Genomic DNA, 16,321 nt, shown 5'->3' on the forward strand with positions numbered 1-16,321 from the left:
GTCCAGCCCTCAGCTGCAGAAAGCTTAACTGGAACACAGACACAGCAAACCCAGGAGAGGTGACTGCCAAGACAGAGTCATAGGCCATGGCTCAGGTGCAGAGAACCTTCTGCACTGGTCCAGACTGGGAGTTGAGAACAGCATCTTCTCACTGCCTTGACAGAGATAAGGTCCCGAGTCAGGGCAGTTCCCTGTGAAGCTCTAGTGAATGACTAGAAACAGTTCTTAAAAGAGATCTAGAACTGCTGCAGCAGCAAATACAGAAGATAGTATCTTTTTATTAAAGATCCTTCAGCCTATGGAGAAATGCATATCATGTGGGGTTTGGGCATATTCAACAAATTTCCAATTTCGTCCATCTGCACAGTTATAAAAGAAATTAAATATTTACTTTTTAAGAAAATTTTAGAATAGTTTCAAGTAAAGCATACAAGTAAGTGTACTCAAAGCAAGCCAAAAGCCTGAAACATATTTAGGAATTACTGATTAAGTGTAACTGAACACATTTTAATTATCGTTTGAAGATAAGCATAGAACTACAGTACATAACTTACATTGATTCTTTAAAGCATGATTCCCCATCTCCTGACTTAAATCTGATTTAAGCCCCTCATGCTGTTTACATAAATGACCTGATGGCTCAGGATGGGCTCTGAAGCCCACAAGGGCATCCAGGCAGTGGCAGCAGCAGCATTTCTCACTCTGCCCCATGGGTTAACTGGATGCACCTGTCCCTGGGCAAAGATGGATCCAGCAGGACAGCTGGATGCTGCAGAAAGTTACAAAGGGACACACAGACTAAAAGTTAATGCTGGAAAAATGTGGGTGTCCATCCACATTCAAATAGCTTTGGAATTTAGGAACTCCTCTTGCCAGCTATGCAACTGGGAAGATTTTTGTTAAAAATTAGACTGTGGATTTTAAGTTTAGAGAAAATTTTCATTAATATTTTACACCACCAGTTGATGCATGAAGGCAGGACCAAAACTAACCCCATTGCCAGTGCTTTGTCCTTCAAATTTACAAAATGACATCAGACATACTTGAATAGTCAGGAGACTCAAGTGACTCTGAGTCACCCTTTTCTCCAGGTTTTTCATTGTGTTTTGTCCATTACAAATTTTAATCATAAAGAATAAGCAGAGGAAAACAATGCAAAATTTTAAGAAACTACAAATGACATTTAGAAAACATTACATGTTTTTGTGATTGCAGCCATCTATGTAGTCTGCCATTCTACACAGTGAGCCATTGGGCACAGCAGAGAGGAAAAATACATGGCTGTTGCAATATTTGGAGGTTGAAATATTCATATGCAATTGCACCTGTGAGCTTTTTTTTTAATTCAGCAAGTTCTGTTAAGATAAAAACCTTAATATTGCACCTAATTCTGCAATAGGGACTAGAAGTGTAAGAGATGTTTCTATGGTTTTCCCATAGGTGAAGAGAGTAAGAAGCCAGGTCCCCTGCAGATTTCCAGCAAGAAGTGGCTCAAGGAACAAAGCCACAGCCACTGTTTGTGGAATAGAGATGTTTACATGGGGTAGTTTCAGATTTTCAGGGACTCAGAACATGGACTACAAATGAGCGAAAAAAAACTGTACCAAAAAAGAACAAGATGGATGCTTTTTATAGCCTTCAAAACAATCCTGTTTTCATAACAGTTCAAAGTTGTTGCTCTGTGTTTCCGAAGGAGCCGGCGTTAGGAAGTGCTGACCAGCAGATTGCACGAGTGCCACCAAGTCTGCTGAACAAGAGCCCTACCTTCCACCAAGTTCTCACTTTTGGAAAGATGCCATATCTTGGAGCCACAATGTCTTCAGATCAGACATTTCCAAGCCCTGGGTTTTCCTTCTGTGCATCAGGAGCACCTGAAACATTCCTACCAGGCGGCAACCTTGCATTAAAGGCAGGATAACACCACGCTGTTTGTTCACAAGAGCTGGCAAACAAAGCCCCACTATCTGATAGAACTGTAAAAAACATCTTATTTTCCAAGGAGAAAGACGGGGAAGTGGCTTTGTACCATCCTTGTTCAGCACAAATTTTATACTTTCTAAATAGGTGCTTTGTGCTGCCCTCTGTTATGTGACAGGGCGGCTCAAAGCTGATGTATCTGCATAACTCTCCTAAATAGATAACCATACAAGCATCCCTTTATACACATTTCAAAGCACTTGCCTCACAGATGCCTTCCAAAGACAAAGTTCATTTATACACTACTGCTTGCAGATAAAGTTGCCAACTTGGAGAAAAACAACTTTTTAACTCTGCTTGGCCAATTCAGCCTGCTGAGAGGTCCCAAGCTCTCCTCTCCAGGAAAAGCCACTTCCATGCAGTGGCCACCCACCACCCTGGACCCAGATACCTGTTGCAATTGCTGCTCAGTGGTTTAAGTTTTAAAATAATTATACTTCAAAGAGAAAACTAAATGTTTAAGACACTTCTGAGGTGGCAAAATGCTTTCAAACTGACACATATCTATCTTTCCCACATAGTAGGAAAAGCATCACACTGAAGGAAGCAAGGAAGGTGTAGGGAAGGGGGAGGTCATCTGTGCAATACTATTAATTTCATTCAGAGGCTTTTCCATATCCATTCCAGCCCAATCCCACTGCTCCAAAACCACTGCAGCAAGTGTCATAACCAAGGCTAACAGCTCAGGAATCTCTATCAGGAGCCTGATTATTTTGATATTAAAAGTTCAGAATACATCCCCTCTCCTTCTGTATCATTACTGGAGGGACAATCATAGCTGCAGCCTTGTTTTGGTAGCAGAAGGCACAGGATAAATGTGCAGCTTGGCTTTGCATTACAGAGATCCCAGCAAGAGGCTAAGAAGGCACCCAGCAGGCCACCCCCAGACATTAGGTAATATGCATATGTGTGACCAAATTCCTTTCAAGCACAGAAGCAAATCAAGTTCCAAGATCCCTCATTTCAAACTTCCTATTTCTGAAGGCACATGGTCCAACCTTGTGCCATGGGGTGCATAACCAAAACACAATGGCCTCACACCCATGAAGGACTTGGGGGGCACTGCTACCAGCTCTACAGGATTCCTCTGCCCTCACACCCAACCAATTTTTATTTACGTGCTATCATAGAAAAAAAAAAAAAAAAACAACAAAAGGTTCCTGCCTGAGTGTTTCAGAAAGAAGGTGATTTCCTCAAAAGGCAGCAGAGATTATTCTCCTTTTAAGTACTGATGTGCAGAAGGGTAACCAGAACATCTTGATGGCATTTTCACCTGTGCAGGCTGAGCAAGCAGGAGGGGCAGCAAGCACTTTGCACGTGTGGTTAAATACTCGTGAGCATCTAATGTTAAAGAGGGAAACAGTTGTGGGCACTGAGAGCCCCAGCTCCCAAGAACTGGTGTTGTTCTCTTTGGAGAGAGAGGGACCATGTGAAACTTGTGCTCCGGGACCACAGGTGAAGTGTTTCCAAGCCAGTCACATCACTCTGCACTTGATCCCTTGAAAGCTAAGGGTGTCTTCAGCACTGTCACAAAAGAAGGTAGGATGGACAAGGGTGGCAGAGGCTTTGTGCACATGTAGCAGCTCCCAGAACAATTATGGAAGGATGAGACAAGGATGGAGAGAGTTAAAATGTCTCCAAAGCTCTAAAAAAGTTGACTGGCAAATATCCATATAAAAAAATAACCAAGCATCTCAGGCCTCTGACAATCAAGGGAAGTTACTGTGATGCTCAAACAGCCTTTGAGCCTTCCACGGTCAATTAGACCTCTTCCCATTATTAACAGTAAATGCTGTAAACTTGTCTGACTGGCCTAACATAAACATGGTTACTGCAAACTGGAGGAAAGCTTGAAAAAAAACTTGTTTCCACTAAGCAGAGACTAAACAGAGGCAAGTGGACATCAAGACAAGACAGTTCACAGCACCCGTGTGTGGTTATGGGCCATAATGCATCTCTAAGTGCAGTTTACATCTCAGATATTTTATAACAAAGTTGACAAATTTAATCTTCCTGTTTGTGAATCAAATGATTCATTTGCAAGCATCCAAACAGTTCATGCATAAGCATCTGCCCCCACTCTGCCCTGTTTAAACTACTCTTTGTTACAGGCATTGGTATCACAAGGTCCTTTGTGTACAGTTACTGCTTTTCTCTGACATTGTTCCACACAATAAATTATGAAAGAGGTTTTACAGCAGTTCCTCCCCTTTAAAAAAGGCAAATGACTTTTGACAGTTAAGTAGGATCTGAATAAAGAGCTTGAGCAGGAAGTGTAAAAAGCTGAAGCCCCTCAACTACCTGGGACGCTTCAGGCTTCCTTAGCCTCTGGTTACACATTATCTCCACTTGCAACTAAAAGTTAATAACCTGACACAAAGGAAGTTTGAAAGCAGAACCCTTAAATAGCCTGAACTTTCAAATGAGAAAAGGTCAGGAATCAAAGCATTAAATCAAATATTATCAGGAAAATGAAACAGTTACACTGCCTGGTGGTCTCCAGTTCATAGATATCTTGGCAGCTGCTATCATCTAACCCTCTTCAAGCACAGTACACTGCTGATACTCAATTTCATTACTTTTTTTCTAACCATTTTGCTTTTATTTTCTTTCAACCCTCTTTGTGAGTTACTCCACCAGCATGTTTTCATGAAGGCTCTAGTTGAAAATGAGAGCTGGCAGCCAAGAAAAAAACCCCACAAATGCAGGTTGTTGGGAGGATAATGTAGGAGGATAATGATAACAGTGATTTTTTTCAAACCAAAAAAACCAAGAAGAGCTTTAAGTTTTAACCATTTTTAAGTTTACACTTATGCTACGTGCTAACCAATCTGATTAGGAAACCAAAACTTTTCAGCCAAGAACTCGAGCCCTGTGCCAAGTAACAGCCGGGTGAAGCCACAGGGAGACAGCTGCAGGGGCAGAGCCAGCAGCTGACCCAGCACAAAGGCACAGCTGGCAGGCCACAGCATCTCCCCAGCCCCATGTGCCAGCAGCTGGGACCCTCTCCTGCAGTGAGGGAGGAGATCTCCAGGCTCAGCTCCAGGCCACCTCCCCTGGCTTGTTTTCACTGGTGCCACTGGCCCCAGTGCCTGAGGGACACGGCTCAGCTGTGTCACTCTGGGATCAGACACAGCCTTTGAGCTGCCAGTTCCTCAGCCCAGGGGCTGGGCACTCTCCACATGCATAAACCACGCTGGCAGCTGCACATGGAGAGTAGCACCAAAACACAGGGAGCTGCAAGCAGCCCTTCTGTCTACCCCACAGAGGTTGAGCAAGAAACTGTTGCAATACAGCTTGCACAACTCTCTGTCTCTTGGATGCGATGAAGAACGTTCCTTAGAAAGCTCAACGTCCTCCCATGTCTCACAGGAGTAGAAGCTGGCTGTGGGAAGGGTTGGTGAGGTGGCCAAAGGACGTGCCTGCTGTCCCCATCACTGCTTTGCTGGACTCCCCTGCTGTGTATCCCCCCTCAACATAATGAGCAGCCATCTCTTCCTGGCTGGCAGGGAAATGGAAAGATCTCCATGCCTTAGGGCTTTTTCCCATTGTAGCAATCCCTAATACTACCTACACTACAACATCACAGTTCTGTGAGGGACAGATCACAAATCCTAATGCAGTTCTCAACAATTCATGCTTCTTGAGCATCTAGCACCTGTAACTGCCTCAGGTCATACCTCTGTGACAAGTGGTTCTGTCTGATAATGCAGAATAAGTGTTAAAGGCCAGGTTGGATGGGGCTTTGAGCAACTTGGCCTAGTGGAAGATGGGCTGGAACTAGATGATCATTAAAAAGACTCATCTGCCCAGTCACACTGGTACCAGTGTTGTGCTTAAGGTTTAAAGGACTCCAAGCCATGGGTGGCAGCACTGGAGGGTGGAAAGGATGAACAGCAATCAGCTGCTTTCCCAGGCTTTGTTTCCTTACACCTACCCCCCAGCCAAGCAGTCTCCTTCTACTGCCCAGCACCCTCCTCTGCATCCATCCCACTGCCTACGCACAAAGGTCTGAAACAAAGATTAAAGGAGATGCACTGATACAGGACCTGACACCTGCTCTGCAGTGTTGGGCTGGGCTTTGGGGGGCAGAGGAAATCACAGAGATGTTACGAGGGGATAGAGATGGATTAGGTATTTCAGAACATGGGAGAGACTGCTTCTGCCACAAAGATTACAGTCTAAACAGACAAGAAAAAAGCTATTGTTCCTGCAGCTCACCAGTGTCAGGACATGCTCCCTGCCCCCTCCTATTCTCAATCTGCCATGCTTTAACAGCTCAGAGCTGCTGCCCAGCTGCAGCCGCTTCAACAAGTGGGTGGCTCTGTCAAAGTTAGAGGCAAAAACATACTGAGATTATTCCAGAAGGGAGAGGCTCACAGGATACTCAGGGGTGAGGAATGCTGTCTGGCTCTCTAGGTTGCACCCTCGCAAGAATATAGTGGATTCTTATTATATGTTCTGCAATTTTCACATTGATGTTGCAATGATGAGGACTTAAGTTACAAAGCATCACAGCTAAGGTTGATGATGGTTCTTAATTTACATTTATTCATGAGGTTGCACTATACTGGTTGCAGCTTCTGAATACATCGACAACTTGTTCTACCACCTACTAAAGTTGCTTGGTCATCGCTATTACAAGTTCTCTTTCCCTGCCAAAATGTCTTGGCTGAAGTTTTCCATGATGGGTATATGAGGGCTTTTGCTTGTTTGTTGAGGAGAAAAGTATAATTTATGGATATTATTCTGTTCCCATGCACAGCCAGTTCCCTTTTCTAGGATGAACTTTAGCCTTTAGAGCTTAATCTGAACTCAAACTTACACAAATGGCCATTGTGTTAAGACATCTTTCGTTCTTCCCAAGCAAGTCCCCTTATAAAATTACCCAAACTTAAGCATTTTCACATGCTAAGTTACTTAGGACATCTGGGCAAAAGTCTCCCCACTGCCTACATGCATCAGGACCCAAACATTCAGTATGATCTCCCGAAGGGCTGAGCACACAGCCCATACCACAACAGGTGGCACTGGTGAGGGAGTGTCTAGATCAGCACCATCCAGTACAGAACACTCCTTGCTTCTGAAAACAAGCCCTTTCAAAACCCTTCAAAGTGGGCAAAAGGCAATTCACCATCCTCAGCTGACTTATTTCAAAGCCTTACCCATCTACACACCAGGTTAACGCCTATCACAGGCAGAGAACTTTGTTATCACTTTCCAGGCTGTGTTTACAAGAAAGGTTGCACTTATACATGTCCAAGCTTTTATACAGCATTAGGATTTTATATAAAGCTTCATAAAATCCATAGTGCTTCACATGGGAAAAAATGCGATGCTCTTAAACTGAATCATCTAGGAAAGAAAATATAAAAGGTCATCATAAAATTCTGCAGTGCTCCGACTGCATAATTAGTCCCAGAGCCCAAAACGCTACAACCTTGTCAAAGGATAAAAATGCATCTTAAAATTTAGAAGGGAAATGTTACATTACGTGCAAGGCATGTTTAGAGCACTCCAGAACTATGGCAGCAGGAAAATGACATCATTAGTTTGACAAAGTGCACACGAGCTTCCGGAAGGAAGCAACCCCAAAAACCCACAGCAAGAGCAATCCTTCCTTCCTTTAACAGTGCATTTCCCATCTGGATGTCTGCTTACTGTGTTCACAAATAAAAGTTCCTTTGAAAGTTGCATCCTACTTTGCTGATTGCTTTTCCAATACAGCTTATGCCTACCAGTAAACACACTACCAGATGTTACCACTTTTTTGTTTTGAATACCACTGCCTCCACCTACAGAGTCTTCATGCAGGCATTAGTTTAAGATCGTTATTATTTAGTTTGTGCTTCCTAAAATCCAAAACTTCTTAAAGTCAGGTTGCAAGCGTGGTGAAATGGCAAGGAGAGAAAAAACACACACACACACACACACACACAACCCCCAAACCCAAGGAATGGTTGAAAGCAAATGGAAAGATTTGTTTTGCAGTTGTGTTTTCATGCTACACTAAATCCTAATGTTTGGTGTTTCCACTAATTTCTGCACCATCTGTACAGGTCTAGCAGACTAGCTCTCCACATCCATAGTAGAAAATCAGCTGAAAAAGCTCTACTTTCAAAGCTATACTTAAGTCAGGCAGGAAGCAGCCAGTTGATGGCTTGGAAAAGTAAGCGAGTACCCAGTTTTAAAAACAGGTCTTGAAAAGGAAGCACTATATTGACTAACTTCCAGCTACCAAGAGAAAAAAACTTGACAGATGAAAAAGATATATTAAAATTTTGACAACTAACTGAAAGGAAGTCACCCCAAACCCAAAAGAAACATAGGAAACATGATCAGTCACACAAAATAAGAGCAGCAAAACTGACACACATCCTGCTCAGTACAAAGAGATACAGCTGGGGAAAACTTCTTCAGCACAGGCAGTCCAGCTGTGCATCAGCAAGCACACCACAGAGCACCTCTGCAAGGAGAACACTCCCTCTGATGACAAACTTCTGGGCATTATCCAAAGGAAACACTCTTGTGCCAGATGGGAAACAAAATAGGCCTGAACCTGGAGCAGGCCCGAGACAAAAACTAAACTCATCACCCCTACCATCCAACATAGGAGCTTGCACATTCAAGCCTGACACTTAGACAATTTCAGGGGCTTTACTTTTTTCTGTACTCCACACTTGCTGTTCTGGATTAAATGCCATGGTAATTAAATCGTGGTACTGATTCACATGGACTCTCAGTGCTGGGTTTAATTATGTCATAATAACACTTTAATGATACATGAACACATAGTCAGGAAAAGCTCTGAATGGCTCCTTACTGCTGCTTAAAAACCACAGCCAAAGGAAATTAACAGTAGGGATTACCTCCCACTAGCTGTCCCTCACTGAAGTCACCCAAGGCTCTGGAAGTGACACAGATGGGGACAAAAGCCGCCACCATTTGATAGAAACACCAAGTTCAATAGCCATTATATTCACAGCCATTGATTTCCTAGATGTCTAACCCAGATTTCAGTCAGCCATAGGAACACACACCACTGAACCTGCAAATGGGTTTGCCTTAGTCTTTGAAACAGTTGCAGAATATTTCCCCTAACTTTCCAGTAGTAGCAAGTCATTTACTGGGAACTTCTGTGACAAAGCTTTTGATAGAGGGCAGATGGAAAAACTGCTGCTCCTGGACCTGAGCAACCTGATCTAGTGGGTGGCATCCCTGGATGGCAGAGGGGTCGGAACTAGGATGGTTTTTAAGGTCCTTTCCAACCCAAGCCCTTTATGATGAGCTACTGAAACTGGAGATCAGCCCCACCTAACTGTCCAGGGAAATTCTCCACACAGGCAGCCTCAGGGACAGCACCATCCTGCTTTAGGTAAACATTCAAATTCACTCCTAAAGCTGAGGCCAAGGGCAGTCTATGAGTGCAGAGTCATCTTTTTAGCAAAACAGTGACAGGAAAAATCGGGGTTGTCTGTATTTCTAGGTGCTGTGACTGAACATGAAAAAAGTCTAAAAATAGATCTAAAAAGTCATCTGGAAGTTTTACTTCTTCTCCAGAACCAGTATTTCATCCCTGTTAATGCTACGCAGTTGCATTTCCTGTATTTTGCAAGGTTTTCCTTTCAGGTGATCAAAGCAGAGCAGTTAAAGTCACTCTGTTGTAGTATAGTGTGTTGTTATATTGCTGTGACTGAACTGATCCAGGCCATTGCTTCCCCATGCTGTGATCTCCCTGACAGCAAACAGGCTTCTGCTGCCTTAAGCTTCCAGCAGGGCACATGATGTAAACATTGCTGATCCACCACAATTAGAATTTGAATTATTTTTGAGTGTTTTGCAGTTTCTGCTCTTGTTCATGCTGAAGAGCTTCAAGCCAGCTTCATTCCTTCTGTATGACTTCTTTTACTCTATTTTGAGACAATAAAAGTAGGAAATGTCTTATTACATAGATGCTCTATGTTTATGCTCTAATGAGGTTAAGTAAAAAACCAGTATTTTCCTGTGGGAAGCTAGAAGTCTGTCAAAATCTCTTAAGCTGGTCATGAGAAGATTTATGTTGCACTTCAGTAAAAGAAATTAATCACTTAGGCTTAAAAATCTGAATCAAAGAATTTTTCTCCCAATACTTCACTGCTAATCTCACCTGAACTACAAGAGTAAATCACTTTATTGCCTTATAACTACCTCTAAGGACCAGGTTCCCTTGCCAAAGTGTTCCAAAAGGTGCCCTGTAATCTCCTCATGTAATTGTCATAGTCCAAAAAGGAATATCCAAAGAGCAGAGTATCTCCCACTGGAGGAAAGACAATAGGGGAATCCTGCTGGTTTTACTGAGCATTCATACAATCTACCCAGATGGTCTCTCACAGTTTTAGTGTCCCTTTTATTTTGGCAAGAATAAAAAAAAGGCCATTGTGGAAGGCACAAACTGAAAACCTTCAGAGCTTGTTTTCTGGTAGCCCAGGTGCTGGTTCCCATACCAGGCAGAGCATGTGGCATGCCTCAGCAGAGGGTGACACTTGTTTGGTTATTGCTAATTCTGTGGACACCTGATGCTTTGACATCTCTATCTTGCTGTCATCTTGCTAAAGAGGCCAATGAATGCAGGATATAAGTACACAAACCCTTCTTTCTAAGGGAAACAAATGAAAACCTTGGTTTGTCTAGACCCTTCTTCCCCAGCCTGGTTCAAGGTCAGTCACTTTGCAGTGCCCATTCTCAGGGGAAGAGCTCATGTTTTTAAAAGAGCAATGACAGGACAAAGGCCAGTGGCTTTAAACTGAAAGAAAGTCCATTTTAGCTAGATAATGGGAAGAAATTCTTCCCTGTGAGGGTGCTGAGGCACTGGCACAGGCTGCCCAGAGAATCTGTGGATGCTTCATCCCTGGAAGTGCTCAAGGCCAGGCTGGATGGGACTCTGAGCAACCTGGTCTAGTGGAAGGTGTCCCTGCCCATGGCAGGCGAGTCAAAACAGATCTTTCACCAAATCTTTCACCAAAAATCATTCTATGATCTCTTAGTTCAGTAACTGTGGAAATTCCTGTTCAAAGTTTTCAAAGTTGAAATCAAACCCGTTCTGTTATCGGCTGCACAAGGAACTCAGATACAGAAGCTGAGGCCTCCAGGTCCCCAAACCATTATGCTGTGGCACCTGTTCAGTTTTTACTGAAAAATATTAGGTATAAAACCCAAACCCTAAGGAGTCTGTCATCGCTACATTAAAACCTGCTTTCACTGCATCTGTGTTTTCCATATCAAAACACACACCAGTTCCTCCTGAACACATTCATGAGTTACTCTTCTTTGAGGGCCCGTGCCTCATTAGTACCCTGGGAACTGTACAAGCCTTTAAGAATCACTATTTGTGCTGCATCTACTCTGAGCTTTAGCATTTCATCCAAAGTCATTAAATTCTTGCTGTGTACAGAACATCCTACAGTATTAGCTGCCTGCTGTTTACTCAAGTACTTCTGATAAAAACACAGTCATTCTGTGTCAAACTACATTAGACTCTGGTTAAAAGACCACAAAATCAAAACAACGGCAACAAAAAAATCCACACAGAAAAACCCCTAACGAAAATACCAAAAAATAAACCCAAACAAAAAAGAAGCCCACAAAGAAAACCCTAAAAAAAAACCAAACAAACAAAAAAAAACCCACCAAAAAACCAACCCCACAAAAAAAAAAAAAAAAAAAAACCACACAGCAAAAAAACAACAACAAAACCCCACCACAAAACCAAACTCAACAAAAAATTAACAAACCCCACAAAAACCAACCACTAAACATGTTCCCAGAGCCAAGTTCAAAGTGCACTGCTTAATGCCACTGGCTGAAGTTTTGATGTAAATTATACCTGTAACAGCCAAGACTAAAAACAGCAAGGCAAGCTTCTCAGATGTTTACCTGAAGCACTTGATAGCTCCACTTTACAGGTTATTTCCACTGCTTGCCCTCAACAGTGAGTTTTGCAGCAGCTGTGTATCTTTAACGCACTTGGATACACACAAAAAAAAAGTTGATAAAAAGCCAGAAGAAAGCAAAACAATCAAAACACCATGCAGAGAACCTGGACAGACAGCTTCAGGTTGTCTTTGACTTCGCCCATGTCATTACAATTGTATTTTCCAAGTTCAAAATACAGTTCCTATTTAAACCAGAGAGAGAAAAATCATCAAAATAACATAGGTGATAAATACTTCGATCTGAAGTCCTGTTCTGGGGATGGGAGGTTAAACAGGGCGCTGGGAAAGAGTGCGTTATGCAGTGAGCAATGCCAACTTGCAAGTGTTTCATAGGAAAACTGAACGATGATGAACAGCATTAACCAAACCCTCCTCCTTAGCAGAAGTGAAATCCCTCTTTTCACCAAGCCCAGTGCACGGCTGTGCCTCCACTGCAAACACCCCTCGAGTGCTCTGAGCCCAGCAGCGCCTGGAAGCACGGCTGGAGAACCGCCCGTCGTCACACACGATGGATGACAACAACCCCACTGAAACAACTGCCCGGACACCGGCCAGGGCTGTGCTGCGCTCCAAACCCAGCACAGAGCTGCGAGAGCAGACAAACACAAGCAATCCATCACCCACCGGTCAACTTTCCGTGGAGAAACTATGCGCCTTGGCTTCACAGCTGTTCCCCAACCCATCCCAGCCCATCCCGCTGCCACCCGGGAGCCCGGACCCGGGCAGCAGCATCCCGCAGCCGCCGCCGCTCCCGGGCAGGGCCGGGGTCCGCTTCGGGGCGCGCCGGGCGCTGTCCCTTCGGAGCCGCTGAGAGTCACCCAAACCCCGGAACAGAGCGGCCCCGAGAGACGGGGAGAGGGAGCGAGTTCGACGGAAAAGGAGGAGGCTGAGGCAAGGATGAGAGGTCGAGGGGACTGCGAGGTCCACGGGGGTGGGCGAATGGACGGAAAGACGGAGGGAGCTCCCTTACCTGCCGCACTCCCGCTGTCCCTGCGCCGCCCGTGTCGCTCCGGCCGCCGCCCGCGGCCGCGGGGACCATTTATATCATTTATAGCCGTGCCCCGCCCGCCGGGCGGTGCCGCCGCCTCACGGCTCCGCCCGCCGCCCCGGGTATCTGCGGCGGCTGTGGGCTTGGGTCCGGCCCTGCGGGAGCCCGGGGTGTCCGCAGGGAGCCCTGGAACCCGGGGTGTCCGCAGGGAGCCCCAGAACCCGCCCGCAAGGCCGGGGCCGCTCCTGCCTGGAGGCGGAGGACGCTCGGCGCTGACATCGCGGTCCCGGGCGGGCTGGAGAGCGGAGACCCGCGTCCCGCTTCCCCGGGGCTTCGGCAGCTTGGCCAGGAGACGGGAATATGTGCAAGGGCTTGCCCAAGGACCGAGCAGCAGTCCTGCAAAGGCTGAGCCCAGGACGGCCACAGCGGGGTCCTGGCACAGGTGGTCAAAGTCCTGAGGACAGGCTTCTGGGAAGACATAAAGTCTTTTGACCAGAGTTGGAAAATCTTGTGCTCGCACATTAAAATGACCACTAGGAAAGAACTGTAATTGCAGGAGAGAGATAATGCCTTTGCACATTTCTGGTGAAGTTCAGAGAGTGCAGCGGGTGCTGCAAGTGCTGGGTGAGTTTCCCAGTGAACTGCCCTTTGGCAAGAAACGCAGCTAATCATTTATTCCAAAAAAGAGGCCCCCGCCTGCTGAGCAAAGAGTATCCCTGTATACACAGTTCTGTGTGTAGCCATTCGCCTGGAGGCGGGTTAAACTCACGGCCTGAGCTGCTTTTCTGTGACTTTTCTGTAAAACACTCTTCCCTCATGTGATTCCACTTACCAAACTTCACTTTTATGGCGTGTTACTGTGACGCAAACACATGAAATCTACAGCATGTTGTCATTCCCCCTTGTGAAGTGGCCTGAAGAGGAAATCAGAAATTCTTCAAACTCTGAAAGTCTGTAAAACTCTCAGCCTCTGTTTTCTCAGCTCTACAATAAGGTTATCAAGTCGAGTCTACAAAAGCTTGTTTCTGTTCAAATGCATATGAGCTTCTCTTCTCCTAAGCTTCTGCACCTGAGTCAGAAACTGCTGCTTTTGGAAGTAGAACCCTGGAACTCTGGTTCCTTTTTCACCACAAAATTATGGGAGATCATGTTGTTCAGCAATAACTCTGAAGTATTACCAAGTGTAGAATAAAGGAAATGTCTTGTTTTCTTCCCTTTGATTAGTTAATATCTGCAGGGATGAAAAGTGTTTCTGACCAACGCAAGAGAGCATTTGTCATCCTAAGACAGCACTGTTCTGTATGTGCCTTGTTTGTTTTTTGAATGATAAAAAGCCTAATCTTTTTCATAACCATTTTAAACTGTGATGCCAGGAAACCAATGAAACCATCACAGATAATTTAATTTGCAACTGAACCTATTTTGAAGTCATATGTTCAAAATTACGTCATCAGGTCACTGGCATGCTGTGTTTGTTATGGAAGATTTGTCTAGCTCAGTGTACCAAAGTTATGGAACAAGTGCAAATGCTAGAATGAGAACATTGGCTTGACTAATTTTCCAACAGATTAATCCTTCCTTCATCTGATCATGAAACAATATCCTAGCTCAAAAACATTCAGTCCTTCAGAAAACAGATTTGGGTCAGTGTCTGAATTGTATGATTTGGCCCATCCTCAAGCAGTTTTTCAGTGTGCTGTGCTTGGCTGCTTTTTGGGGAAGGGGCTGAAAGCTTCAGAGATTCAGATGGAATGAACTATTCTCTGTTTACTAGATGAAGACTTTTGCAGTTAAAAAACAAGTAATATGTCTGGAATGCACTGGAAAACTGAAATGAAGTGTTTTCTTTTGCTTTAGCCTTGCAGTTTGCTATTTAGATGGCATGCAGTGTTGGACCTTAAAAAAACGCTGAAGACAGGTAGGTAGAAGTCCCGAGGAGTAGTTGCTTGGGAAGCCTGGTAATTTGTGCATCCAAACAGAGCCTTCACTAGTTCATGCACTCTTCCCAGCTATTTTGCTAGTTGTGGCTGAGAATAACATGGTGATTTACAGTCACTTTTGAGAGACTGGTGGATTGTGAAAGAAAATGAAGTCATTCTAAAAATCCAAGTTAGGAAGTATTTCACTGTGTGAAGATGTAATTGATAACGTTTCTACTTAGACATCCAAATTCTGACCTGTGCCAGAAAGAAGCACGGGCTGAAAACTTGGGGAACATCACTCCCCTCTGCTTGAAAAAGTCTGTGCAGAAGACAGATTGGAAAAACAGGAATTTCCAGGCTTGATTTGCCAGTGCCAGGCTGCAGGACTGCTCTCTCTGCATTCCCACAGCAGCTGGATGGCTCCTGTAGCAGGAGCTGTACGTGTACAGACGTGTGTACTTTAGGAACCACTGTCCTGGGGAGACAATACAAGCTGCCCATCCATGTGGGCCCTCTGAAATCCTAATGGATACTTCTACTGTAAATATTATTTCATTTAATAAACCAGCTCTGTGCAGCTGGCAGGCACTTGTCCTTTAGAGAACAGCATCTCTGGAGGGGTGGCTGCCCTGACACCAATCTCCATTCCCAGGCCAGCAAAGAGGCTGTGCAAATGAACCTGAAACCTCTCCAGGACTGCTGGTGGCTTTCACCTGAGATCACAGCATAGGTCTTCAAGTTATTTAAGAGCAAAGTAAACAAGTCCTTGATTTACTCTTTTATTTTATTTTACTAAATTTGACTGTTGTAGGTATCCACCCAACCAAAGAATGAAAGGCCATAATTCCATGCTAGTGAAAGACCAGTCATATGTACTGAGCAGAAACCTGCCTATGTGTTCCAGTATCTGGCATTAACAATATTTCAGCATTTAAATAGCACTTTAAAGCCATTAACTAATCAATGCTAACAAGGCTCCAGGGAAAAGTGTGGTGCAAATGATGAACCACCAGAACCACCAGTGGAGACCTGATCCAAAGTCCTCCAAAGGGTGTCAATTCCATCAATTTCAGTGCTATGGAAACAGATTTTAATTATGAGACTATTCCTCTTTCCCTTGACATTACTTTTTTTGCCATGCCAGCATTAATTCAGGAAATTTCAGTGGTTGTGCTGCAGCAGCAAAGAAGAAAAAAAGAATTTAATGAAATGGGAGTACAGCATTATATTTTGCAAAAAATATTATGCGTTTGTTTAGAAAGATCTCTGCACACTGTTTACATTTAAGCAGTGGTAATATTATTAGTCACTGCAAAAGAAACTGGGTGTTCCCTTGTTCTCACTAACAATACAGGAGGGATAATTTTGGACTAAGCTGCATGTTTTATGAAAAATATACTTGCTGTTTGCTGGTTCATGTTAAAAGAATTCCCTGTGTGACCCATCAAATATCACACCCCTTC

The 16,321-nt window shown here is 44.2% G+C and overlaps 1 protein-coding gene across 2 annotated transcripts in view; it reads right to left on the reverse strand.

Moving 5' to 3' along the window:
- NDRG1 (N-myc downstream regulated 1) overlaps positions 1-12,947 on the reverse strand; it is a 39,728-nt gene extending 26,781 nt beyond the window's left edge. Inside the window, exon 1 of one of the 2 annotated variants that reach the window (XM_066336364.1) lies at positions 12,919-12,947. The gene's annotated coding sequence lies outside the window, so the exon portion shown is untranslated. Of the gene's footprint in view, positions 1-11,889; positions 12,127-12,918 lie in introns of those variants that run through there. The other variant, XM_066336356.1, reaches the window with a different exon arrangement.
- Positions 12,948-16,321: the final 3,374 nt, after the last annotated feature.

Source organism: Sylvia atricapilla, chromosome 1, assembly GCF_009819655.1.
Source record: "Sylvia atricapilla isolate bSylAtr1 chromosome 1, bSylAtr1.pri, whole genome shotgun sequence".
NCBI lineage: Eukaryota > Metazoa > Chordata > Aves > Passeriformes > Sylviidae > Sylvia > Sylvia atricapilla.